This window comes from Neophocaena asiaeorientalis, unplaced genomic scaffold (assembly GCF_003031525.2).
Source record: "Neophocaena asiaeorientalis asiaeorientalis breed wild unplaced genomic scaffold, Neophocaena_asiaeorientalis_V1.1 scaffold254, whole genome shotgun sequence".
NCBI lineage: Eukaryota > Metazoa > Chordata > Mammalia > Artiodactyla > Phocoenidae > Neophocaena > Neophocaena asiaeorientalis.
In genome coordinates this window covers 6,902,924-6,923,894 of record NW_020174705.1, presented here as the reverse complement: position 1 = coordinate 6,923,894, position 20,971 = coordinate 6,902,924, and positions in this window count along the sequence as shown.

The window sequence follows — 20,971 nt, the reverse complement described above, 5'->3', positions numbered from 1 at the left end:
TCTCAATGCAGGAATTACTGTGACCACTTGACAGGAGGGGTGAGTCAGTGTAGGCAAAGTGAAGTGACTTATTAAATTGTCATACAGCTGGGAGATCTCATAATTAGATAGCACAGTCATAGACAGGTGACTTCAGAGACACTCCTCTTTCAACCTTCTGTCTTGTGTCTATCAACCCTCCTCTCTGTCTCTGAGAGAGGAATGCTGCCAATATTACAGAAAAATGAGAAAGATGCTTCCAGGCCTGCTTGCAATTTTTAATGTTTCTGAACAAACACTGATCATATTACAAATCAGTCTTGGCAATTATTTAAAGCAGGACTTCTAAAGAACTCATATTCAGTCACATGTTATGTCATCTTGATACAGCTCTGTTTTTACTGAAGAGCTGGAATTCCAAGTCCTCATCTTTTCCGAATACCTTTGTCACACATGAGCGGTGTGCTAATGGGAGCAGACAAGCTGGGCCATGCAGGCATCCCAGGGCCTGCCTTGAAAGATCCAGATGTCCAAGGGCAGGCAATGAACAGCCAGTTTTCTCCTTTCTCCTCCTTCCCCAGATGACAGCCTGGAAATCCTGAGGTCTATGCAAAGCAGGTATCGGGGGCCTAATTTCCTCAAGGAAAAGGTTAGAGTGCTTTGGAGAAAGCAGACCAGAGAAGGTTGGCCTTTAGAAATGAGGGCTTCTAGGTAATTTAACCTCTTAAAGTGAATGTTAATATTTACATTATCTTGTTAACATCTTTGTGCTTTTTTTCTCTGAGATAGGAGCCCAAAGGTTCAAATATTTTAAACGGATATTTCTTTGAGGAAAACTGGTCTATGACAGCTTTTCAGAGAGGAAAGAGCAGAGCCTCTGTAACCTGTCCATCTGAATTTGAATCCCATCACGGCTATGTGTTTTGCTGGATAATCTTTGGAATAGGAGGTACTCTGGGCCTTCAGTCTCCCATCTGTAAAATGGGAACATGTCCCCTGGAAGGATTCAACTGGGATCATTTATTGAAACTATCTACCGCCTGGCACATTGAGTACCCACTGGTAGCCAACAGTGTGGAAATATTATAGTTATTTTTGTTGTTACTACGAGCTCATTCAAAATCGTCACGAATAGAAGCAAATCTACTCCGGTTTTGTTCACTCTGTCTTTTAAAGGAGTTCCAATATTGTAAATGTTAACCCATGAGAAATTTACTAGCACTTAGGACTTTTCACAAAACCATGGCATCTGTCATGAGAGACCAATCATTTTGTGGCTATGAACTCAAACACCGGATCTGGTCTGAGTTCAGATCTTGTCAATGCCACACTCTAGCTTTAGGACATTGAGAAGGATACTTAGCCTCTCTATGCCTCCATTCTTCCTCCTCTTCATAGTGATGATTATGGCACCATCTCGTGGGGTTCTTGTGTGCTTTAAGTTAGCTAATATGTGATAGCGCTCAGGACATGCCTGGCAAGTATCAGATGTGCAAAACATCATAATGATTTCTAGTTCACTGGAATTTGATTGTATACGAGGCACTACTTTAATAGGGAAGAACAAATCTGACTCCATATTAGATCTGGTTCTTTTACTTTAACCTTTGTATTCTATTGATTTGGCTACAAGTTAAACACTAAAGGGATGTTGCCTATAATTTAAAGGATACATAATGGCTCACGTCCAGGGACTCTGCCTCCCAGACCTAAAGTTAAGCTAAATACCTTTGTTTAAGCTCCCAGGAAACATCCTGACCAGGCCCACCTGTGAATGGCTGCAAGAAGGAAGAAATTAACAAATCCCCTCCAGAGTCTGGCCTGAAAGGGGAAATATTTGCAATAACATCGCTTTTTTACTTTACCTCCTCACTTCCCCATCTTTGCTCTATAAAAGAAACTAGCATCCAAACCTGGGCAAGATGGTCCTTTGGGACACTAGTCCACCATCTTCTAGGTTTGCTGGCTTTCCAGATAAAGTCACTACTCCTTGCCCCAACACCTCGTCTCTGGGTTGATTGGCCTGTCGTGTGGTGAGCAGTACGAGCTTGGACTCAGTAACACTACTATGAGCAACCAACAATGCATGTGATGTTATTCTCGTTGAAAGGTGGAGAAACCGAGTCACAGACCAATTTGTAGGCATGGCCAAAGTCACACAACTAATATGCAGCCAGCCAGTACTAGCTCCGCATCCTTTTGACTCCCAAAGCAGGCCCGGCAGCTGGAGCTCCCACCAGGATTTATTTCCCAGGCAGCTTTCCCGCATCGGACTCCCCCACCCGACCACGGTTGCCAGAAATGATGCTGGGAGCCATGTATCTTCTCGGACACGCTCTGCTCTTGAAGAAACACTCCCAATTACTGTGGCTGTGTTCTCCGTGATTGCAACGTGTCATGACATTTCCAAGATGTAAGTTTCTTCGAAAAAGACATTAGCACCAGGAGAGTGAAGCAGCTCATTTTTCAAACTTGGAGACTGTCGTCTGCCCTGCTCAGCGCTGCTGAAGCCTGAACACACTGTTTAGTGAGAGACATCAGACGACTGAAGTTCACCCCCGTGGGCACGAGTGACTGCTCTGCCTCCAGAAGATCTGTAGCTGAGGACGTGCAAATGTACATGCATGTGTGCCCACACTCATACACACACACTTTACACTATGCAGCCCCTGTCTCTTTCAGGCTCTCCCATATCCTCAGTTGCCAGCTGAGCCTAATGCTCTCCCCTCTCCCCAGGAGCACCTGACAGCTGCTTACAGACTATTCTTCGTCCCCTGTCCACCACTTACCACTTCAGGGAGGTACTACATCCTTCATGGTTCTTCATCTGTATCAACCAGGTTATCAGTTGCAAGCAAAAGAAACTGCTGTGTGCTGATTTAAGCAGTGATGGAAGTTACTGGAAGGCTTTCAGCGCACAGAATCACCAGCCTCAGGAAACAAGCAGGAGCAAAGGAAGGCAATACAGTTGGGACCACGGCTTAATTCATGCTACAGTGGTGGTCCAGGGTGGGGACCATTCTCACACTGAAGATGGATGTTACCATGTTACCATGTGCCCCTTTGCCCAGGTGCATCCTGAGTGGATGCACCTGATTGGTTGCAAGGTAGGCTGAGAAAGTGAGTAATAGCTATATTCATGTCCTACTGCTGCTACAACGAAGTACCACAACTGGGTGGCTTAGAATAACAGAAATGTATTGTCTCACAGTTCTGGAGCCCACAAGTCCAAAGTCAAGGTGTCAACATGGCCATGGTCCCTCTGAAGGTGCTAGAGAAGGATCTGTTCCAGGTCTCTCTCCTAGCTTCCAGTAGCCTCAGGTGGTCTTTGGCTAGTAGATGGCTGTCTTCTCCCTGTGTCTCGTCCTGTTGTCTTCCCTCTCCTTCAAGTCTGTCTCTGTGTCCAAATTTCCCCTTATAAGGACATCAGTCATATTGGATTAAGAACCACCCTAATGATTTCATCTTTTTTTTCAATTTAATTAATTTTTTTGGCTGCCTTGGGTCTTCGTTGCTGCACGTGGCCTTTCTCTAGCTGCAGCGAGCAGGGCTACTCTGCATTGCGGTGCGCGGGCTTCTCATTGCGGTGGCTTCTCTTGTTGCAGAGCACAGGCTCTAGGTGCGTGGGCTTCAGTAGTTGTGGCACGCAAGCTCAGTAGTTGTGGCTCGCAGGCTCTAGAGTGCAGGCTCGGTAGTTGTGGTGCACGGGCTTAGTTGCTCCTCGGCATGTGGGATCTTCCCGGGCCAGGGCTCGAACCCATATCCCCTGCATTGGCCGGTAGATTCTTAACCACTGCGCCACCAGGGAAGTCGCCTCATCTTGAGTCTATCTGCAAAGACCCTATTTCCCAGTAAGGTCACATTCCGAGGTCTAGAGTTAGGGTTTAAACACATCTTTCTGGAGGACAGAATTCACCATAACGCTCTCCATTTATCTGGTAGGAGGCAGACTGTGGTGGATACCAAGACTTAAACGTTGCACTCAGTGGTGAATCTTTTATGCATACAAAGAGGTTCAGGTGCAGGCAGCCAAAACATAGTAACAAAAAGCCTGAGGATGCCCATTATGCCAACATCCAAAGAATCCAGTACTCCAAGCTTCTTATACATTTAAAGTTTTCCTCCTTGACCTGGCCCTCTCTTTCTTCTCCTTACCTTCTGAACATTCCCTAAAATATTCCCTGTCATTTTATAGGGAATTGCCTACCATTTCTTGAGAATTAAAAACAAATGTTGACATTAAAAAAGCTGTACATGATTAACATATACAAGTAGAGAAGTTTAGAGGTAAGTATACATCTGTGAAATTACTGACATAATTTGTCACAAACCCGCTCATCACCTCCAAATTTTCCTTTCACTCTTATTTATTATTATTATTATTTTGTGATAAGAACATTTAACATAAGATCTACCTTCTTAGCAAATGTTTCCGTATATAGTATAGTTAACTACAGGCACTATGCTATAGAGTTGATCTCTAGGACTTACTAATTTCCTGAATATTTTGTAACAGAATTGATGAATCATTTTAAAAGATCTAATGGTTTGAGCAGTCCGTCCCCCATCGCTAGGACAAACACAGGCTATTTCAAGACCTGCTGATAAGAGATAATGTATATCATCCCTGCCCAAAAGATGGTGGGAGAAAGCACTGACACCTGAGGAAGATGGGAAGGAGCTTCCCCAAGACTTGCAAGGTGATGGGGATTTAGGGAGGCACAGAAAGTGTGAGGATATGAAGAATTATTGCCCTTGTAGCAGCAGGGGCAGGTGGCCCCCAGAGGGGAGTGTCTGCAAAGGGCAATGAGGGACTTTAGACCCTGGTCCTTGGGGCTTTAGGTCTTGAGGAACAGGGGATGTTGCAGGGTAAATACGCATGTGAATGGTAACCCGTATAACATAGACTGGAGGGCCTTTTTCAAAGGTTCTAGACTAGACCTTGTACAAACCCCAGAACTTTGCTTGACCTTGGGTGACACTGGAAGAACAGGCATGGTAGTAACAGAGATTAAATTTCCTGCCAGCCTGGAAGGGTGGAGAGTTATATGCAGATAAATCTAGATTTACCTAGAAGAAAATATATTCTTTTCAAGTCATGTTTTTTCCTTGCACTCACATGTGGTACTTAGAAATGTAAACTCTGTCCGGCTCCACATTTTCTTATGTGGTCATTCTTTTGAATAGTCCCATTCTTTTTCCTAGAAGCACCTCCTCCTATCCTGGCCATTTCATTCCATCTTCCTTATTCTGGCAGCCTTCTCTCACTTCCCCTTCCTGGACTGAGTTAAGAGAACTTCATCATTTCTCTCTCAGGACCTGGTTCTGCATTGCTATCATGGAACTCCTCGGTTGTAACTGACTCTTTCCTAGCCTGTCATCCCTACTGATTTGTAAGCTTCTGGGGCCATCACTTTATTTGATTTTTCAAGGTCTAGCACAAGGCTAGGTGCATAGTAGATACTCAACTCCTTGACGGACAAACGAAAGGAATGATATAAAAAACAGTGAGATAGATGCCACAGCCTCCTGGACCTTGACAACAACTCAGCAAATCATTGTACCATAGAGTGAAAAAGTCAACTTCCTCTGTAGAATAAGGGCTCACAGAGGGCCTCAGCTTCAGGCTGGGGTGAACATAGGGTGACACTGTCCAATACGCTAGACACTCTCCACATATGGCCATTTAAAATTAAATTTAAATCATTTAAAATTACAAACACATTTCCTCTGTTGCACTAGTCACATTTCCAGTACTTAATAGGTCCATGTGACTAGTAGCTACCATATTGGACAGCACAGAAAGTTCTACTGGACAGTGCTGACATAGGGTTCCTCTGTCCCTGCAAAGAGATTACATTCTAATCTTAGTAACTGGTCCATTTTTTCCTCCATATTTATTTTTAACTCTTATAAAATCTCTCTCTCTCTCTCTCACACACACACACACACACACTTAACTATCAAACTACCAACATCATTTTTATTTTTTAAAAGGAGTATTGATTTTTACTAAAAAGACACTTGTCGCAAGAGGAATTCCACATACTGCAATAAAAAAGTCCCCTTTCAGGGTAACTTTAAGAGAACATCTGAATTTTAATTGGGCCACTATCTTTGCGCCATTGCCATAGAATACCAAGCATTTCGCATCTGTTCCCTGCTGCATCGTCTACAAAGACAGCTCAGAGGTAGATGCTCTGAAGGTGAGGTGACAGGTGGCTTGAGAGTCCCTGATCCCAGCAACTGTGATAATTTCTTAGGGTGGGTCAATTTTATAGTTTCTGCAGAACTGGAAGGCCGCCACTCAAAATGCATCTGACATGGTATTCACCGGTTGGATCAGGCAAGTGATATGATAGCTCCTCCAATTGTTTTCAAGCCAGGAGTGGGTCCTGGAGGTAACTATTGATTGGGCTCTATACAGAAAGAGAAGCCTGAGGTTATCAAGAGAGAAAGGGAGAGAGAGAGTCTGAGACAGAGACAGAGAGCTACTCCCAGAAGCTCTCCAAACCTCATCCTTTTGGGTTTTTATAGAGGCTTCATTATATCAGCACAGGTGATAAATCATTGGCCATTGGCAATTGATTCAACATTCAGCCCCTCTCACCTCCCAGGAGGTCAGGTGGATGGGACTGAAAGTTCAACCCTGTAATCACAGGGCTGGTTCTCCTGGCAACCAGCAACCCCCTTAGGTGAGGTCATTAACATAACAAGAGATACCTTGGTTAATTTTTTTTTTTAAACAGCTTTATTGGAGTATAATTGCTTTACATTGTTGTGTTAGTTGCTGCTGTATAACAAAGTGAATCACCTACATATCCCCGTAACTCCTCCCTCTTGCGCCTCCCTCCCACCCTCCTTTTCCCACCCCTCTAGGTGGTCACAAAGCACCGAGCTGATCTCCCTGTGCTATGCGGCTGCTTCCCACTAGCCATCCACTTTACATTTGGTAGTGTATATATGTCAATGCTACTCTCTCACTTCGTCCCAGCTTCCCCTTCCCCCTCTGTGTCTTCAAGTCAGTTCTCTAAGTCTGTGTCTTTATTCCTGCCCTGCCACTATCATCAATATCATTTTTTTAGATTCCATATATATGTGTTAGCATATGGTATTTGTTTTTCTCTTTCTGACTTACTTCACTCTGTATGACAGACTCTAGGTCCATCCACTTCACTACAAATAACTCAATTTCACACATATATACAATGGAATATTACTCAGCCATAAAAAGGAATGAAATTGATCACTCTTATCACTGGAAATTCCAAGGGTTTTATGAGCTCTGAGCCAGAAATGGGAGAAAGTCTGAATACATATTTCTTATTATAAATCACAGTATCACACCATCATAATTGAGTACCTACTCTATGCCAAAATCCATGCTTGATGCCATTTAAAACTCATGATCAGATTTCATGATCCATCTCATTACATTTGAGGAAACTGAGGCCCAGAGAGGTTAAGTGATTTGTCCACGGTGGCACAGCTAGTAAGAGATCAAAGGTGGGATCCTCTGGCTCAGATGTCTAATTCCACAATTAATTTACAGCATACCAGCTGCTTAGTTACCTTGTGCTGCTATAACTAAAATGCCTTAGACTAGGTGGCTCATAAACAACAGAAATTTATTTCTCACAGTTCTGGAGGCTGGAAGTCTGAGATTATGGTGCCAGTGTGGTCAGGTTCTGGTGACCCCTCTGGGTTACAGACGGGCGACTTCTTGCTGTATCTTATCATGGCAAAGAGCAGAGAGAGGAAGCAAGCTGTTTCATGACTCTTAAACTGGCACTAATCCCATTCGTGAGGGCTTCATCCTCAGGATCTCATCTAGTCTTAAATACCTCCCAAAGACCCCAACCTTCATTCCACAGCACCACCTTTCACACCTAAAACACGACCAGAGGGCCATAAGAAACATCCATTTGACCCACTGGGGATGCTTAGCCTTGCTGATTCTGCTGTCATGTCCCATGTCCCACCTCCCCCCAGCTCCAAGCTCAGCAGCAGTAGACAAGGGCAGCCACCTCTTTCTGCATCACTGCTTATCTCCTGGAGCCCAGGGAAAGCCTGCTCTGGTGTTTACTCTTCAGCAGTGCCCTCATTTAAATGGGATCTGCAGGCTCTGCCTCTGATCACCCAGGCTGGGATGAAGACTTTGTTTGGCTTCTGTACGATAAGTTTAGCAGATAAACCCAACACCTACGTAGACATCCCCCACTGCTCATCCCTTGAAAATCCTTTTCATGTCCGTGGGCTAAGACCACAGTATGTACTATATCTTTTGAGAAACCTGAAGAGTTTGTGGATCACTGAAAAAGAACTGCACGTGAATAGCACACTCTGGTTACAGATTTGACGGAGCAGGGGAAAAACAAAGAAGTGCTGTGTGAATGGGGAAGAATTTCAAATGTAAGTTGACGAAGAGCGGGATGGGGAAAGAAAAACTCGGGGGACCCATTTGTGGCTCACAGGGGCCTCCATCTGGGGTGATCTTATGTTTAACATTAATAATTGTTAAATGATATTAAATGATATATCCATCAGATTAACAAAGCTTACAATATTTAGGGCATTTCGTTTGCTAAAATCACTGGCATCTGTGCCTATTAAAAATGACAGATGATTAGGATATTCCAAAGTTTGGTGGAATCCGCTAGCTAACAAGGTAGAATTAAAATTTACATCTTGTTCTGGCATAATGAAGATAATTAAAAAGCGTGATAAAACCCTTTGATTAACCCTCATCTCCTCTTGCATAGCATTTTATTATGCAAATGAAACCTCCAACACTGTAAACTTAATACCAGTTAAGAATATGAATCTGTTCTCATTTTCAAAGCACAAAGACATATGTGTACGTATAAAATACTTGATGGAGATTGGAGACGGGGCCCATTTTACAATAAAGTGGAACTCAGGAGTGCGTGTCACAGGAAGCAAAATTATGTCTCCATTTGCTCCCGTCTCAACTTCTGGCCCACTGTGCCACCCACACTATTTTCTCAATAGCATCTGTTTTGTTATTTAATTACCTGCTCTGCCATATCTTTGAAGATGCCCAGACACCCCCCACACCAGAGTGGCTATGTCATCCCATGAAGGGCTGGCTTATGGTCCTGCTTTTGATTCCCTGAATTAAAAGACTCAAGACAGTGACTTTAAAAAGCAGGAAATTCCACCATCTGATCCTGCAATCCCACCCCTGGGCAAACAACAGGAGAAAACCATAATTTGAAAAGATAGATACACCCCAATGTTCATTGCAGCACTATTTACAATAGCCAAGACACGGAAGCAACCTAAATGTCCATCGACAGATAAATGGATAAAGAAGATGTGGTATACACACACACACACACACACACACACACACACATGAATATTATTTGGTCATTAAAAAGAATGAAATAATGCCATCTGCAGCTACATGGATAGACCTAGAGATTATCATAGTAAGTGAAGTGAGTCAGACAGAGAAGGTCAAATACCATATGATATTACTTATATGTGGAATCTAAAAATGTGATACAGATGAATTTATTTACAAAACAGAAAAAGACACAGACTTCGAAAATAAATGTATGGTTACCAAAGGCGAAAGGTGGGGGGGAGGGATAAATTAGGAGGTTGGGATTAACATATACGCACTGCTATATATATAATAGATAATCAACAAGGACCTACTGTATAGCACAGGGAACTCCACTCAACATTCTGTAATAACTGTTAATGGAAAATGATCTGAAAAGAAAGAATATGTGTATATGTACAACTGAATCACTTTGCTGTACACCAGAAACTAACACGACATTGCAAATCAACTATACTCTAATATAAAATAAAAATTAAATTAAAAACAAAAGCAGGAAATTCCTTGTCTGGCCCTCTCTGAGGTTAGAGGAAAGAGAGATTAGGAAGCCCTGGGGAGGAGAAATTTTTTTAAGGAGCTCCGTTTTCACTGCATAATTTCTCTCCTCCCCAGGAAGCGCTTCTCCCTCTCCAGTGATGTTAAAGGGAAAGCAGGGCTAGCGGGATCCCTCAAAGTGATGCTGAGCTGCTTCAAGAAATTCTCCCTCAGTTAATTGAGTTAATCAGCAGGAAAAAAAGTTTTTTTTTCCATTTGCCAGATTCCTCTGCTCCCCTTTGCACGTTTTGTTCATCGTTCCCTACCTTCACCCCTGAAAGCAAAAGAGCCTTTAGTTCCATGATGAGAAGTCACCCACATCAGCAGGAGGAATCTGAGTTAGCTTCTAAGAGCCACTCTTCAAAGATTGTTAAGATCCAGAGACACCTGCGGAGAGGACGTGGATGGTGGTGTAGACAAATGGGACGGGGCTTGCAGCCTCCTGGACGTGGGGGAGGAGGAAGCTGAGATGCTGAAGGGAGGAGACTAGACGTGCAGGAAGGAAAGGGGGTTGATGGAGAGAAGTTTCGGAGGAGCCCGCAGAGGCCACTAGCCATGTCCTATCACTCACTAGCCATGGAGCCTTGAACAAGGTGTTCAACTCCTCCCATGCACAGTTTCTTCGCTATAAAATAGGGTTAATAACATCAACTTTTATAAATTTTTCTATGACTAAGAGGTAATATCTAGGCCATGCTGCACTATGCTTGGCACACCTTAGGACTTCATAAATATCTGGTCCCTTCCCTGCAAGTTGGTTGCTGGGTCTCATAAAATAAGAGAGATTAATTAATCATGCTGTAGAATTGACCCTCCCCATCGGAAACACATCAACCATACTATGGGCATGCTTCTTTTATCAAACCCACGTTTCCTAACTTACTGTGCCCCCTCCTCAAAACTTCCAGTAAAAATAAAATATGGAAACTAAGTTGATGCAAAATGATGATTTATGTTCTTTTTGTAGTTTAGGAGGGTCTAAACAGAAAGTCCTTATCATTGGGCCTCAGCTGCAGAAGGAATCCTTTAATCATGACCATCCTCCTGGAAGAATAATAGAGATTTAGGGCCAGACTCGAGTTACTGAGCAAGGAGAAAATACTGCCAGTGGCTGCCCTACTTCTTCTTGTTAGCTGCCAATGGCTGTAAGCTGCTTCCACTGCCTTTTCTGAAGTCTGAAGATATGTGACTACAGCCTAATTAAGAAGTTGTGGGCTGAGAGAGAATTTATTTTTGTCAATCCCATGGCATAGAGGAAAATGTGTCAATGATGGTGATGGAGAAAGCTGGCCTCTTTGGTACCCATGGTCCCTCAGGCCACCCTGGGTCTTCCTTGTGGTGGCACCTACTCAGTGTCCTTTAGGAAAGATGGTCAAAATGTCTGAGGGAATCTCTACACCTGGGTCCCCCTTCTCTGTGGAAATACAGAGCTTAGGTCTGAAGTCAGAGTGAATTGGATTTAAATCCTGGCTTACTTGCTTATGAGCTGGACAACTTTGAGAAAGTGACGACTTCTCTGAGCCTCAGCTTTCCCAGTTGTACAGTGGTGGATATTGAGCTTAGCTAAATGGATTAAGTCAACATTTATTAAACACTTGCTACGTGCAAGGTATTGTTTTAGGTGTTAGGATGAAAAAAAAGTCTCCATTATCATGGAGCTCATATTCAGTGATCCACAGGTAATGTTTAACAAATGAATCACACACACACCAAAAGACCTTATTGGTAATATCTGTCTATTTCTGTAGTGTAAATATTCCCATTATGGGTGACTTCAAGCTACGAACAGAACATTGCCAAATGAACAATTAGGAAGCAATGACATGTTATTGAGAGGTGCCGTGGGAAGGTTATATGAGAAGCCACTATGTCTTGGGTGTTGCATATGACCTGGGTTATGATAGAAACAGTGGGACTTTTGAGTTCCAATTTTGCACATCAAATCACCAAAAAAAAACCAAACCTGTTATAATAAATGAATTTAGTAGAGTTGAATAATACAAAAGCCATACATAAAAATCAGTTGAATTTCTGTACACCAACCATGAAGCACCAGCAAGAAAAATTAAGAGAACAATTCCATCCACAAAGGCATCAAAAAGAACAAAACATCCAGGTACAAATCTAACCAAAGACATGAACGACGTGCACACTGAAAACCGTAAGACACTGACAAAGAAACTAAAGTCACAAATCAATAGAAAAACAATCCGTGCTCACACACTGGAAGAATATTGTTAAAATGTTCATCTGGCCAAAGCTGTGCACACGTTCAATTCAATCCCTAACAAAATTCAAATGGCATTTTACGCGGAAACAAAAAACGATCCCACCATTCGTCCAGAACAACAAAGGACCCCGAGTAGCCAAAGCGATCCTAAGAAAGGAGAACACAGCTGGAGGCATCTTCATCACTGATTTCAAACTACACCATGAAGCTATAGCAACCAAAAAAAGTGTGGTATTGGCACAAAAATAGGCACATGGACCACAGGAACAGAATAGAGAGCCTAGAAACAAATACACGTGTGTGTGGTCAGTTAATTTGTGACAAAGATGCCAAGGACACACACCACCAGGGAAGGACCATCCCCCCCAGTAAATGCTGCCGGGAAAACTAGACACCACACACCAAAAGATACTGGGTCCAGTCTACACCACACACAAAACTAACTAAAATTCCCAACGGTCCACGTCAAGCCCTTCCTTTGCTGACTCCACTGAAAATGAACCCCCTCAGCAGCAATCCATGCACAAGACGCTTCTTCCGACCTTTTCCTTACCTTTTACTCCTGCGTAGATGCCTCCTAGTGGGTCCTGAAGACACTGGGCTCCTGCCTGCATGGATGTGGTCCAGCATCGTCAAGAAGCCGAAGCTCCAGTTTGTCCTGAGGAAACTGATCTCCTGTCAATGTTGACATGTCCCGGTGTTGTCCAGAAGTCAAAGTCCTGGAAGATCCTGAGGAGGCCAAGCTCCTGTCCACTGCACCAGGAGCCAAGCTCAAGCACGGAATTCAGTCCTCCAGCTGAACACTCAGGAGCCCCAAAAGTCAGAGTTGGGCTTGGCGCCACCTGCTGGCCAGTTGGGAAGTGCAGGCCCCAACCACTCAGTTCAGTAGAGGCCCTGCTCCCAGCTGGCAGGCCTGCTGAATCCACTCAATTTGGAAATTCAAACTGAAATGGAGCCCCGAGTCCAAAACAAGCCACCAACTGAGGATGCCACATAGCGTCTTCAATATTTAGACAATGGCTTTGAAGAAACAGATCCAGTTCTCACAAAGACGTGAGGCTAATCGCCCTTGGAAGAGTCCACATGTATTTTAGCGGCACTGAGATTATATTAGGAGCCACTCTGTCTTGGGTGTTGGGGATGTCTTGGGCCTTGTCCTCCAGGCGGCGCCTCCCCAGGCAGGCTCCCCAGGCAGAGCCTGAAGAACCAGGCTCCTGACAGCATGGACAGAGCCCTGTGTAGTCCTGAAGCCCAAATCCCAGCGAGTCCAAAGAAGACTGAGCTCCTTCCAGCACAGATGCTGACCTGCCATGTCCCAAAGAAAAGCCCTGGCAGTGCCTGGGGAGACAGAACTCCTCTTCTGAACCTGTTTTCTAACAAACAAACAAACAACAACAACAAAAAGATAACAACTGTAATACACTGTCATTGTTTTGAGTACTTTTCTCACATTTTTATGCATATGTTTATATTTGTATATATTTTAAGCAAATATCTTTGTTTCCCTTGTCATAAAACATAAAGACATATTAAATTTACACCATAGTGTTTGAGAATTGTTAACTTTTTAGTAGAGCATTAAAGTTTCAGCCTATCAAGGAGAAGAGTGAACATTATCTAAGGACATTGCATCCTCTTCTGGAGAAAGGGTTAGTGCATTTTCAGTTTTCTGCTGGATAGCTGTATTTTGTGAGGGAGAAGTATGACTTTGCTATTGTCTTTATTTTGAGGTGAAGTATGGTTTCAGGAGATGTGTATGGGTACTGAATTGGTGGAAGGCCTTAGGAGCAAAGACTGAGATTTCCAGAAGAGAAAGGAGCTCTGCTTCCAGACTGCAATGTAGAAATGCCACCTGAGTTTCCAGTTTTCAGACTCAACACTGCAACATCAGCTCTCACCCCAATCCCCAACCTTGCCCTGTGGATTTCCGACTTGCTGGCCCCCATAAGGGTGAGTCAATTCCTTAAAGTAAATCTCTCTCAATATCTCTACTTGGTTCTGTTTCTCTGAAGAACTAATATAGATTTGGTATTTCCTGACTCCATGCGATGTGGTCAATGATCAGATTAAGTACAAGAACAGGTATAAGGAATTGGGGTTGGGGGGATTCTGAAGTAGATGCCCTCCGAGTTCTTGTCCATCGTGTGTAACAGGATCTGTGTGAGAATGCATACTGTGTCTCAACTCAAGGGCCCCCTGGAGCTCAGCAGTTTGATCTCCAGCTGAGGACCACTAATCTAGATGGACTCTAATGGGGCCACCTGGTTTGATATCATGCTTCTAAGTAGGAAGTGGGGACCTGGCATGAAATGGAGCAGAGTGTCCACCAATTCCTCTCACCCACCCCCACCACCACCACCCTGGTGTCACCTTAACCCTGACCTCAGTGCACACAGTGGTAGAGGGTGTATTCATACAGCACAGACACAGGGAGCAGCAAGGGGGAGGGGCGGTGCAAGTGGGGTAGAGGAGGTGGATGAGAGATGCTGGATGGGGCCAGGAAGGGAGAGAGGAAGGAGAGCTCGGTGAGATGGGAGAGCAGGGAAGGAGGAGCACCAAGCCAGTTCCTTCCACATCATCTGACTTATCTGTTCATCAATTCCAACACCTGATAAGCAGTCTTTACCATTTCAGTTTCTACGATGAGCAAATGGGCTCAGATAGGTGAAGTCGTTTGTGCAAGGCTACTCTAGTAGCAGATGTATGGAAACAGGATTTGAACTTGATTCACTCTGACTTCAAAATCCTTCCCACTTAGGGAAGAGGGGTGGAGAGAAGAAGATGAGATCTTGTAAACAAAGCTCTTTCTATACAAGTTTCGGCACTGGAGTTATTCTTCCAGCCAACACAAGTAAATGTCCTAAGATATCAAAGGAAGAAAACAGGTGACAACTTTCCCCCAGGCCTCTACTGTGTAGACTCAGGCACTGTGCCAGGATCTGGGGATACAGTGGAGAAAAAGCCAGACCCTGTCTCTGACCCCTGACTCCAATTTCACGTATGTTATACTATTTGACAGTGTCCCATAGGACTCTGCTGCTGCTCTTCTTTTCTGAAGAGTCAGAATAGATAATTTTACTGAATTTTATTTATCCATAATATATTTTCTGCTATGTCCAGCCTACAAGTAAGCCCATTTGCTGAATTCTTCCTTAAAGATATTATACTTTTCAGTTCTAACACTTCCATTTGTTTCTTTGTTCGTGTTTTCTCTCTCTGTTGAAATGTTTACTATTTCATGTGTATTGTCCACTTTTTCCACTAGATGTTTTAGCAGGTGGAGAGTAGCTATTTTACAGTGCTTTTATGCTAATTCTCACATTTGGGTCATCTGTGAGTTCACTGACCACATTTTTTCTCTAACTTGTGGGTCACATTGTCTTTTTTTAAAAAAAATATCTTGTAATTATGTCTAAAAGATATTGTATATAAAAGAAGAATAGGAGATTTCCCTGGTGGTTCAGTGGTTAAGACTTTGCCTTCTATTGCAAAGGGTATGGGTTCAATCCCTGGTCAGGGAGCTGAGATCCCACATGCCTCGTGGCCAAAAAACCAAAACAAAAACCATAAAGCAGAAGTAATATTGTAACAAAATCAATAAAGACTTTAAAACAATGGTCCACATCAAAAAAAATTCTTAAAAAAAAAAAGGAAGAAGAGTAGTTGTGGATTAAATCCTATCTACCCTGGACAAGGGTTTGCCTCTTCCTCTTACTCAGTAGAGTGGGAGGGTTTATCCTCTTTCATCTCATCCCAGCATTACTGGGGTAAAGTTGGGTTGTAGCTTCAGGTCACCGTGGTTGTAAATGTTTAGAGGTAAGATGAAGATTCTCCCTTCAGCAGGGCTTGGGACCCGAGTCCCAGCAAGACTTCTTAGAACTCTCTTTGCTTCACTAGCAAGGCTCCAGCTCTGTGGACCTTTGGGGAGCTTTTTCTGCTCTCCAGCTCACCTGTGTATTTTCAAGTTTTTGAAGATGCAGCTCCATCCTTGTGCTCCCCAGCCTTCAGTGAGCCACACCATGGATTCATGGGAGGCACAGGTAGAATTAGCAGGTGGGTATGCCTCAGGTGACTGTCTGCCCTCCCCGCCTGCCCCCAGCCTCCTGCGTGCAGCTCTGCAGCTCACACATCAATGGGAATGCTGGAGAGGCAAGTCTCCAACAGTGAATCAAGAAGCAGTAGCTAAAATAGGGGAGAAACAGATGCTAAAAAGGCAGTGATTCCTCACTGCATTATGATGGTACCCCGTGCATGTTAAAAAAGTAACTTGGACTAATATGGCCCAGGCTTACGTCTCCAGCTTCTTCTTTTGCTTCTCTTTAGTTTCCATTTTCCCTTCCAATTGTGCTGAATCACATGCAATTCCCAAGACATTTTTTTCTGAAAGAACTACCTTTAACATTTCTCGTCCATCGCTCCATGGATTCCTCTTTATCCTTCAAAATTCCATTCCAAGGTCGCCTCCTCAAGCACGCCTTCCCTCGGTCTGATACAAAAGGTCTGATACCTTTCTCATAGCCCTTCATCGTACTTTATTTTGATTACTGTACAAACCCATCTTCCACACTAGACTTTGTGTTGCCTGTGAGGGGAAGCTTCACCCCATTTCAGCTAGCATCCTCAGAACCTAACAGAGCACAAGAAACTTGTGTCAAGGACTGTTGACAAAAAAGCACTGGGGTTCCTCTCTTTAACAGCCTCATCTGAGCACCTGCTTCCTTCCCAGTGTTCATACCACATTTATCAGCTCTCAAGTGGACCCCACTTCTCTCAGGGACCATGATACCATTATTGAGTACTTACTGGTTCCAAGAACTTTCCAATGATTTTTGCACACAATCCCCCACAACCCTGCAATTTAAGTGCCATTGACGTTCTCTTCATTCACAGATAAGGAGGCTTAGGATGTTTCAGTGTCTTGCGAGAAAGCTAAGACTCCATCCCGGCATCTATGCCAATCTCGACCACATGCTTTCACAACCAGACTCCAGTCTTTGCCCTCTGCTCCCCTCCCCTCCTTCCCTTTATCCTCCTCCCCTCTCTGCATCTGACTCTAAACCCAATGATCGGTTGATCAGCAGAGCCCATCCATCTGGCAGTGGACCTGCGGAGCCTCGCAGCTCTGGTTTTCCCTATTCTGCTTCTGTATCATTCAGCAACTTCTGTTTTCCTCTGAGGTCACCCTTAAAGGTCTATGTGTCATGTTTCTCATTTCTGCCTTGTCGAGGAAATATCCCCAGTGCATCTATCAAAGTTATCATCACAAGCCTGATGTAAGAGTATGGTTCCTCTCACATTTTTCATTACTAGATAATTTATTAATATCCTTTCCGAGGAGCACTAGATTTATCTTGATAAAACTGCTATCAGCGGCGACACAGGCAAGGCCACTGGGATGTACCAGGAAGAGCGGTGCGTTCACCTCCTTCACCCCTTAATGCCTCGGGAGGCCCAACCCGGAGCCAGCCCAGGGGGGGCTGCAGAGACCCAAAACGTTTTATCTTTTTGATAAAGTTGACCCAGGGCAGCCCCGAAGGGATTGCTACCTATCTCGCCTTTCTTTTCTGCTTGTGGCAAACACAGGATGGCCTGTGTATGGGACAGGCAGGTAGCGAGGGATGGATAAATTACCTTCAAAGAGTTCACGATTTATCTCGTTTTCATTCGAGCATCCGCAGGGAACAACTTCACCTCTCAGCTCAAGCGGGCTTTCTGGGAGGGTCTGCGTCTGCAGTGGGTGATGGACCTTTGCCTTATACTGCGGCAGCCTCGGGGCACGGATCCTTTAGGTCCATGAGCCGAAGTGGCCCTTGCTGCCCCCTCTGCCTGCTCCCGTTCAGTCCTCCTCTCTCCCGGAAGAGAGCAGAGCGAGCAGAGACCGCCCCTCCCGCCTGCCCTACTGATTATCGGCAAAAATGAAAACGCAGGAAGCTTCCTGCGTGAGGCTGCTGCCTTCAAAGGCTTATGATGGACATTGTTGTAAGGGCGTATTCCAGAAGGGGGGCAGCTTCTCTGTCGTCCTTCATTTGTCTCAATTCAGAGCATCTCTTTTATAAAAACTGGGTTTCATGGTTCATTTATCTCAACATCACCCCCCTCCAAAAAAAAAATAAAGTAAATAAATTAAAACACACATATGTGCTCCAAGGGGAAAGTGGGGTGTCAGAGCATCGAGTGGGTGCTTCTGGGTGTGAAAACAGATAACGCATGCCTATTATTGGTGGAGCGGCCCATTAGTTTTGCAAATTGAGAAGAAATGTCTACTCCCTATGACTCACAAACCCTGTCTCTAATATTTTACTTACATGTGCGCGAAGAATGTTTTTTGAAATGTGTTTTGCAGCATCGTTTATGATAGCAAAATATCTGTCGTCACAGAAGCAGAAAACTGGTGAAAGGAATGATGGTACATCCATATGGTGGAGTATTGCCTGGTCTGGCAAAGGAAGAGACAGATACAGATGTTCTGATTCAAGAACAAGATCTAATCAGTGAGAAAAAGCAAAGTCGAAGTCGCTTTTGTAGAATTCTCTTCTTGTCTATACAGTGATTGTTGCTTGAAGGATGCACAAGAAACTAGCCACAGTGATTTCTCATGAGAGGGAGACCTGGTCATCTGATGGGGGCGGGAGGAAGATATATTTATTATTAGGCATTCTTGCATCCTGTTTACGCTTTCCCCGATAATGTGTTACATTTTCAAATAAAAGTTGAGGCTCATCATGCGACTCTCACATTTGTCTCTATGAACATTTCTGAGTCTCCTAATTAATGCTTTATCTTCTTTCCCCAAATGAGCTTGGGCCACACCATCTGGTTCTTCCCCCCTTTTCCCCTCCATGAATAATAAAGTCCATGTTGTGCAGGGGGCCATAGCTGACAGTTCTCACCACAACAGATCACTCACTAAGTGACAAAGCTAATTTTCACACCGATTATTCCCTTTTGAAGGAAGAAGGAAAGAGTCTGTTGTGATTTTCCAGGTGCAGAAACTGAATCTCTAGGAGTGACTTGTTCAAGATCATGCTTCCCATACGGGCTGGAACAGAGATTCAAACCCAAATTTGACTGCAACGATCAAACTTGCCCTTTCCCCTTCACTACGCTCACACTCAGGGGAATCACGTCTCCTGGACTTTTTCAGGGATGATGTCCTAGAGCCCCCATCCATCTTGTGTGACCCCCTCCCTCCACCTTCTGTTGATCCGGGGACTTCCCAGCACCGATGGGTTGCTGGCGAGGCCATGTCTGTGAGCCCGGGGCTGCAGGTGTCTGCTGGGGAAGAGCTGCCTCTTCTGACTGCGAATTTCAATGCCGAGGATGGCTCTGGACTTCTGGACAGATGGCCAGTGGCATTAGAGCTCTCAGAGTGCACATATGTCAACAGTGACAGGGAGTTTCAGCTGTAACCAGAACTGGGACCACCATCCAAATGCAAGGCCATTTGTTACTGTGGTCGATTCCATAAAATCAGCAACGAGAGGGCGGATGGGGGATGCAGCCTCAGCTCTCTGTGGCTTGGCAAATCCTCGGAGAACCCAGTGCACACCTGGCTTGTAGAGATTCCAAACCCACAGGGAATTGTTTTTCTTGACTTAGCCACACCTAAGTGACCTGGTGATGGCTTCAAATACATACCAGGACCACCACTATCACTACTGCACTACAACTAAATATGACAAAGAATGTACCTCTCCCCGCTTGCTGTCTTAACCAAAGAGAGTTCCGGAAGGAAGAAGAAAGCCTTTATTTCTATCCATGTCCTGGCTATTGTAAATAGAGCTGCAACGAACATTGGAGTGCATGTATCCTTTTGGACCATGTTTTTCCCCAGACATATGCCCAGTAGTGGGATTGCAGGATCATATGGTAGCTCTATTTTTAGTTTTTTAAGGAACCTCCATACTGTTCTCCATAGAGGCTCTACCAATTTACATTCCCACCAACAGTGTAGGAGGGTTCCCTTCTCTCTACATTCTCTCCAGCATTTAGTGTTTGTGGACTTTTTGATGATGGCCATTCTGACTGGTGTGAAGTGATATCTCATTGTAGTTTTGATTTGCCTCCACTGATGGTTTTCCTTTCTTTCTTTGGTATTTCACTTCATCTTCCAATACTGGCGTTTCCAGGATCCGGAGAAGTCCCAACAGACTGAAGGAAAACGCAGGGTATCCAAATTCTGGCTGCCCTGCTTCTTAGCTGGGTGGCCTAGAGGATGCTGCTGGCCACGCCTGAGTCTCAATCTGCTTTCTGAATCTTGTGAGGATTAAACTGGGTGTCACATGTCAGGTGACATCACGGGGCCTCATACGGAGCACGTGACCCCACCTGCATAATGCTCACTCCTGCAGTTATCCCTGTGACCTGAAGCAGAGGTTTCCGTATCTTTTTTTTTTTTTTGCGGTACGCAGGCCTCTCACTGTTGTGGCCTCTCCCGTTGCAGAGCACAGGCTCCGGACGCGCAGGCTCAGCAGCCATGGCTCACGGGCCCAGCCTCTCCGCGGCATGTGGGATCTTCCTGGACCGGGGCACGAACCCGTGTCCCCTGCATCGGCAGGCGGACTCTCAACCACTGCGCCACCAGGGAAGCCCTCCATATCTTTTATAGAAGTGGCTCTCAGCCAGAGGTGATGTTGCCTGCCACCTGCCCCTAGAACAATGTTTGGGGACATTTTTGGTTGTTGTGAGTGGGCTAGGGGGGCAGTCCTATTAGTGAATTGAAAGTTGAAAGGAGAGGAACTTTAAAGAGGTAAGGATCCAGAATTAGTAATCATTACCATGGTGACATACAATTTGGGCTCTAGAATGAAATAAATGAGCTCAAATCTGGACTCTGCTGTTTATCTATGCTATAA